The following is an 8,321-nucleotide window of genomic DNA, read 5'->3' on the forward strand; positions in this document are numbered from 1 at the left end:
CACCTTGTACAGCACTTGTTTATTGGTGCTGTCCAATCAGCAAGGACAACCCAGGTTGTTCACAAAAATGGGCTGGCATCTAAACTTACATTCTTGCTTTTCAAATAAAGATGCCAAGAGAATGAAGACAATTTGATAGTAGGAGTAAATTAGAAAGTTGCTTAAAATTGCATGCTCTATCTGAATCACAAAAGAAAAAAATTTGGGTTCAGTGTCTTTTTAAAATGGCACTTACCTGCACCCTTGACCGTCCAGCAGGACAGTTCACCTGGTGAAGAGACCTGTGGATAAGAGAAGGAACAGAATAAAATTTGAGGGCAGAAACTTGTTAGGAATATGCAGTGAGGCCCATCCCACAAGTTCCTCACTGCTTCAAAGCTAACACAGCCCTACTGAAGATACTAACGTGGAGTACAGCTAGGCCCAGATTGTCAGGAAAGATCAGAGCAAACCTGCTCAGGCTTTCAAAATAATAAAATCTTGAAAGAAGAATTCTTTAACAGACACCTAAACTTCACCTCCTCCTTGCACAGAAGGCAAAGGGGATTGTGGGAAGGGAAGTGATACTTAACAGCTTTGCTGTGGTGCTCTTTGCCTCCTCCTGCTGGCCAGGAGTGATATTCCCAACAGTAATTGATGACCCCGTGGACTCACTGTATCTTAGGAAATATATATGTTGGAAAATGGTGCCGATAGACTTGCTTGAACTAGGGTTGCCACAAACCTTCAACTTGTAATAAGAGCAATATCTTCAAAGCACAATAAAAAGAGGTATGCCTGTACTACCTATTAAATTGTAAAACTAGAAATGAATATTTGGTAGCCTCATTTGATTTGTATCTGCTTTAGTACAAATGTTATTATGGTTGGGTGCTTCCTGTCAAATTCACTCTTCTCCTGTAAGATTCTTAAAGGGACAATCTAGTCAAAATTAAATTTCCATGATTGAAATAGGGCATGCAATTTTTTTTTGGTTTGTTCTCTTGGTATTCTTTGTTTAAAGCTAAACCGAGGTAGGCTCATATGCTAATTTCTAAGCCCTTGAAGGCCACCTCTTATCTGTATGCATTTGACAGTTTTTACAGCTAGAGGGAGTTAGTTCATGTGTGTCATATAGATAACATTGTGCTCACGCCCGTGGATTTACTTATGAAAGGGCATTGATCGGCTAAAATTGAAGTCTGTTGAAAGAACTGATATAAGGGGGCAGTCTGTAGAAGCTTAGATACAAGGTATTATTTACCTTTTTAAACAATAAATATTCTGGAATAGACTGTCCCTTTAATTCTAGTGAGATTAAATGCTTTCAATCGAGGTAAGATCATAACTTGTCAAGAATTCCTGTTTCATCCCCTTTTCATAGATAATTTCAAAAGTTTTCCCTATGCAAAGGTTGCCATGGTATTTATCAGAATGCTAACAAAGTTTAGACAATTGGCCCCTTAGTCTTACATACTTGTTTTTTAAAGATCAAAGACATAATGAATAATGCCATTTCTTAACAAAGAAGTTCAGCTGTATCCAATAATGTATCTTGTGCCACGTTATTGTGAGAGATTTGTCTCATCATATTGGTGTTGAATTCAGATTAGGGGCAGCTTTTATGTTCATTTGCAAAATGTTTGATTCCTTCCTACATATATATATATATATATATATATAGTTTGTTTTTTTGCTACTATTTATCTAATAATGATGACAAACTACTGGAACAAAATAGTGTCCTCTTTAAAGGACAGTCAAGTCCAAAAAAAACTTTCAGGATTCAAATAGGGCATGTAATTTTAACCCCTTAATGACCACAGCACTTTTCCATTTTCTGTCCATTTGGGACCAAGGCTATTTTTACATTTTTGCGGTGTTTGTGTTTAGCTGTAATTTTCCTCTTACTTATTTACTGTACCCACACATATTATATATCGTTTTTCTCGACATTAAATGGACTTTCTAAATATACCATTATTTTCATATCTTATAATTTACTATAAAAAAATTGTAAAATATGAGGAAAAAAATGGAAAAAACACAATTTTCTAACATTGATCCCCAAAATCTGTTACACATCTACAACCACCAAAAAACTCCCATGCTAAATAGTTTCTAAATTTTGTCCAGAGTTTAGAAATACCCAATTTTTACATGTTCTTTGCTTTTTTTGCAAGTTATAGGGCAATAAATACATGTAGCACTTTGCTATTTCCAAACCACTTTTTTTCAAAATTAGCGCGTTACATTGGGACACTGATATCTTTCAGGAATCCCTGAATATCCCCTGACATGTATATATATTTTTTTAGAAGACATCCCAAAGTATTGATCTAGGCCCATTTTGGTATATTTCATGCCACCATTTCACCGCCAAATGCCATCAAATAAAAAAAATCGTTCACTTTTTCACAAATTTTTTCACAAACTTTAGGTTTCTCACTGAAATTATTTACAAACAACTTGTGCAATTATGGCATAAATGGTTGTAAATGCTTCTCTGGGATCCCTTTTGTTCAGAAATAGCAGACATATATGGCTTTGGCGTTGCTTTTTGGTAATTAGAAGGCCACTAAATGCCACTGTGCACCACACGTGTATTATGCCCAGCAGTGAAGGGGTTAGTTAGGGAGCATGTAGGGAGCTTGTAGGGTTAATTTTAGCTTTAGTGCAGTGCAGTAGACAACCCAAGTATTGATCTAGGCACATTTTGGTATATTTCATGCCACCATTTCACCGCCAAATGCGATCAAATTGAAAAAAACGCTACATTTTTCACAATTTTATGTTTCTCACTGAAATTATTTACTAACAGCTTTTGCAATTATGGCACACATGGTTGTAAATGCTTCTCTAGGATCCCCTTTGTTTAGAAATAGCAGACATATATGACTTTGGCGTTGCTTTTTGGTAATTAGAAGGCCGCTAAATGCTGCTGCGCATCACACGTGTATTATGGCTAGCAGTGAAGGGGTTAATTAGGTAGCTTATAAGGAGCTTGCAGGGTTAATTTTAGCTTTAGTGTAGAGATCAGCCTCCCACCTGACACATCACACCCCCTGATCCCTCCCAAACAGCTGTCTTCCCTCCCCCACCCCACAATTGTCCCCGCCATCTTAAGTACTGGCAGAAAGTCTGCCAGTACTAAAATAAAAGTTTTTTTTTTGTTTGTTTAAAAAAAAAAATTCTGCTGTGTAGGACCCCCCCCCCCCTTAGCCCCAACCTCCCTGATCCCCCCCAAACAGCTCTCTACCCCCCTCCTCTGCCTTATTGTGCACCATATTGGGTACTGGCAGCTGTCTGCCAGTACCCAGTTTGAAATCAAAAGTTTATTTTAAGATTTTCTGTAGTGTAGCTTACCCCCCTTAACACCCAACCCCCCACCCTCTCCCAGATCATTAATATTTTTTATTCCCACCCTCTCTCCCACTGAGTCCCACCTTGTGCCTCTTCCACTTCAATTCTAACTTTTGGGCAGTTTCACACGTGCGCGTGCGCGTGATCCCGCCCCCCTCCTCTACTGATGGCCGCCCACCCACCAACGATCATAGCCATCAATAGCCAATGCAGAGAGGGCCACAGAGTGGCTCTCTCTGCATCGGACTGCTTAAAAAAAGTTATTGCAGGATGCCTCTATATCGAGGCATCACTTGCAATAACATGAAAGCAGCTGGAAGCGATCAGGATCGCTTCCACTGCTTTCAAAGACCAACGACGTGCAGGGTACGTCCTTGGTCGTTAAGGACTTTTTTTGGAGGACGTACCCTGCACGTCGTTGGTCATTAAGGGGTTAAACAACTTTCCAAATAACTTATCACCAAATTTGCTTTGTTCCTTTTGTATTCTTAGTTGAAAGCTAAACCTAGGAGGTTCATATGCTAATTTCTTAGAACTTGAAGGCCATTTTTAATCTAAATGCATTTTGACAGTTTTTCACCACTAGAGGGCGTTAGTTCATGTGTTTCATATAGATAACATTGAGCTCATGCACGTGAATTTACCATGGAGTGAGCACTGATTGGCTAAAATGTAAGTCTGTCAAAATACCTGAAATAAGGGAGCAGTCGGCAGAGGCTTAGATACAAGGTAATTACAGAGGTAAAAGGTGTATTATTTTAACTGTGTTGGTTATGCAAAACTGGGGAATGGGTAATGAAGGGATTATCTTTTAAAACAAAAAATTTTGGTGTTGACTGTCCTTTTAAATCTGGTTGATGGGGTGTTAAAGGGGGATAAAATAATTCAAAGGAGCGTAATCATGTTTGTAATTATAATACAATTCCATATCAAATTATGTTGGTACATTTTTAATATTTTACACTTTTGTTTACAACCTACTGCAAAAAAGTATCCCTATTTGCTGTAGTAGATTTATTAGGTAAACCAGGCTTAGATTATTTTAGATGTTACAGAGATTTCATTATTTATGAAGTAGCCCCAGATTTTGCCACAGAAATGTGTGTGAGATTTTAAAGAGCCTGAAGCCTCTGAAAAAATTTCTGGATGAATTCATCTTATATTAATTATTACTTTGGGTAATATGTAATGAATTCAGTTACATAATTGTACTGATTAAACACAATTAAAAATAATTAAGCAAGTTAATAAATATATGCAGTAAATTTAATATGCAGAGTGTATTGACAATACACAGAAAACCTACAAGATTAAGTGTATGCTGTCTCCATTGTTGTGACCAATCCAGATGTACACTTGAGCTTGATGTTTCAGTCAATGCTGTATTTGCCTTGTTTAGTAAATTAGTTTGTTATATACAGTTTCTAGAACCTCATCAATAAACTCATTAACCCCTTAACGCCGTTCTGCTTTACTGAAGGAGCTACGGCTTGCGAACTGGGATCGCAGACTGAAGGGCATGTCTAGCATCTCTTCCCCCCAGACCCGATCCCATCATTGAAAGCAATCGCATTTACGCATGTAAGCAAAGTTAATAAATATATGAAGTACATTTAATATGTACAGTGTATTGACAATACACAGAAAACCTACTAGGATTAAGTGTATCCTGACTCCATTGCTGTGGCCAATTCAGATGTACACTTGAGCTTGATGTTTTAGTTAATGCTGTATTTGCCTTGTTTAGTAAATAAGTTTGTTATATACAGTTTCTAGAACCTCATCAATAAACTCATTAACCCCTTAACGTCGTTAGGACGATCTATGCCGTCCTAACTGCGCTGGGCTTTAGCGCCGTTAGGACGCATATGAATGTCCAAGCTGTTCTGCTTTACTGAAGCAGCTACGGCTTCCTGTGATCGCGGACTGGAGGGCATGCCTAACAACATAGGCACTCCCCCCAGATAATTTCTTTTACTTATTTGTTTACATCGGAACTTTGTTCCAATGTAACAAATAAGTGCCAGCAAGAAGGGGTTAATAGAAGGAACTTTTCTATAATATATTTATATATTCCCAATGTTCCATGTTTACAAATAACTGTCTTTTTTTTCCTCATTTAAAGTAGCTGCTTTCCTGTCAAAATCTCCACCTATACTAAAAATGCCAATACTGCAGTAAAAGCTACAAAATAGCTATGTAAACAAGAGGCAACAGAAAAAAAAATGAACCTCCCTGTGGGAAATGGGAGAGGCCAGATGTTTTTAAAAGATGTTCCTGCTCCATATTTAAATACAAAAACTCTTATCTGATTTCGAGTCTGTCTGTCTGTCTATTAAACACTCACTCAAACCTGAGACTAAACTACTATACCCGCTAACTACAAATTGTAGTGCCAGCCAATTAACAGCCTCCTATAGTAACTATTGGAGACATTCCACAGCAATGTATCATATGGCAATTACTGCAATGCTACATGTAGCCACTCTCATACTTAGCACGTACATGTAGTTTTAGTAGTTGTACAATAAATAGAGGAGGTCATTAAAGAGGAGCCAGAACATGCCTGAAGATTGTTTGAAATGAAAGAGAACATTGCTGCAGGTAACATTATTAATATAATTTTCTTAATGCAGGGGGAGCGGGGGTATTCTACTTTAAAAAGGTAGTAGATATGTGCATACGGTTCTTTAGTATCCAAATGCGGAAGGTGGGCGCTCACAGCAGCTCTTTACGAAACCGGATTTCTTCATCTGAAACACACTTGCACTGGTGGTCTCAGGAGGTTCCAGTAGGGTTCAAGGTTTGAAGGTTAAATTGTTTTGAGGGTTCCAGTTAAATGGGGGCCAGGTATAAATTGTTTTTGGGAGACTTCTGGTTAAGGTTAAATTGTGGGGGAGGGGGGCTTGGCTAATTTATTTGTGCTGAAGAGGGTTACATTGAATTGGTACATTGAAACCAGTGTTAAAAAAAAAAACTCCCCAACAGCTGGTCATCATTAGCAACCAGTCATTAGATTTGGCCCTGCATTGTCATTAAAATGGGGTTATTACATAAAAATTGTGCTGTGGTGTAGTGGTTTTATTTTGGTGACTTGAACACCAGGAAGGGTGGGACTTAATTTATGGCACTAACCAAAAACTGTGTTTAACAAACGCTGTTGGTATAACTACAAATGGTAAAACACTGAGTGTGTTTGATGCTGAACTGTGCTGTTTACCATAAGTGATTGCAAATTCTAACACTTTGTATGCTGCAATAAAAGATTTGTTACTCATTGTATCCAGTATCCATGAGGATATATAAAGTGCAACACACAGAGCTGTTGAAGCGCTAGAATCTGTGAGTGTATTGAATCAAGCAAGTTGTAACAGTTTCACACTATGGTCCTGCTTTTTTTTTCTATTTTGAGGAATCTTTACTGGAACACTTCCCACATAAGGCTAAAGACTGCGTTCTTTTCATCAGTTAATTCTTGCACTGATATTGCCAATTTGGTTTTGGTTTGTATAGTAATATTTGGTTCACTATTCACCTTTATTTTTATTATATATCAAAAGTCTAAACATTTCTAAAACATCTTCCCCCCCCAATTACTTTTGGATGTTAAATGATATAGATTTACTTTTTGAATTGTAGCAATGGCTGTGCCTTTAAACTTGTATAATATTTAAAGCAAGGCTCGGCAAACCCAGGAACCAATGACTCCTAGAATTTTACCTCTGGCTTCTAACTTTTTGGGTTATTCTCCATATATCTATATACAAATACCACTGCCTGATTACTACATTGTAACATATTTGTTGACCCCTGATGTAAAGGGCTATAAAACCAAAACATTTTCTTCCATGATTCATATACAGTACGCAATTTTTAAACAACTTTTTAATTTACTTTTATTATCATATTTTCTTTATTCTAATAGTATCTTTTGTCAAAAAGAAGGGATGTAAGCTAAGGAGCGTACACGTGTCTGGAGAACTATACGGCAGCAGTTTTGCAAGAGCACTAGAAGACAGCACAATTTCCTGACATGTGGTGCTAGAGCCACCTACCTTGGTATCTCTTCAACAAAGAATACCATGTGAATTAAATAAATTTCAGAATAGAAGTGAATTGGAAACTTTTTTTTTTTAAACTGTACGATCTATTTGAATCACAAAAGAAAATGTTGGGGTTTCACATCACCTAGTGGTGCATATTAATTTTCACCGATAGAGCTGTGGTTACTTTATCAGCCTGTGAGCAATTTGTCCCAAGTGATAAGTTGCAAAACCTACTTCCTTGTAGCTTCAAACTCATTTTAAACATCTCAAACTACTTCCCTTTATGAAAAGAAAAATATTTGGAGGTTTTCTTTTGTACGCATGGTACTTTTTCAGTTTAATGTCCCTTTAACTCATTCATGTGACATAGAAATTTGAAAAACTTTCAATTATAGGGACAAACTTTAAAGACAAAAAATATATATAATAAATAAAATAAAGGAATTGCATCAACATACAGAAATAGCTTTGTTATAAAGCTGCACTTAATTTTCTGTGCAAGTTTGGCACCAATCACTGTAGCCATATCTGTATACTTAGACATCAATTGGTTTTTTCCTAACCAGAAAAAGCAGCTCATGAAACCGTCCTTTACTGTGTGCAGCCTAGAAGCTAAATCCAGGAACATTCCTTGCTGTAGAAGGGTAGTGTTTAACCACTAAGGCAACTCAAAAATAAAATAAAAGTGTGTGCGAGATAGATATGATATATACACACACATGCCCTGTTACCGCAGCTACATTGTGATAGGCCATAGGCACAGATTCGTTATGCACCTTGATTAGATCAGAACAAAACAATTTATAGGAAACTGGCATTCAAAATTTAAGAGGGGACAGGGCAAAGAGAGAAAAAGTGATAATTACTATTTTAAATCACAAGGTTATTTAAAAGATAAGAACCAATCTGAACATTACGTTTATGAGATATTGC

This window comes from Bombina bombina, chromosome 1, assembly GCF_027579735.1.
Source record: "Bombina bombina isolate aBomBom1 chromosome 1, aBomBom1.pri, whole genome shotgun sequence".
Taxonomy (NCBI): Eukaryota; Metazoa; Chordata; class Amphibia; order Anura; family Bombinatoridae; genus Bombina; species Bombina bombina.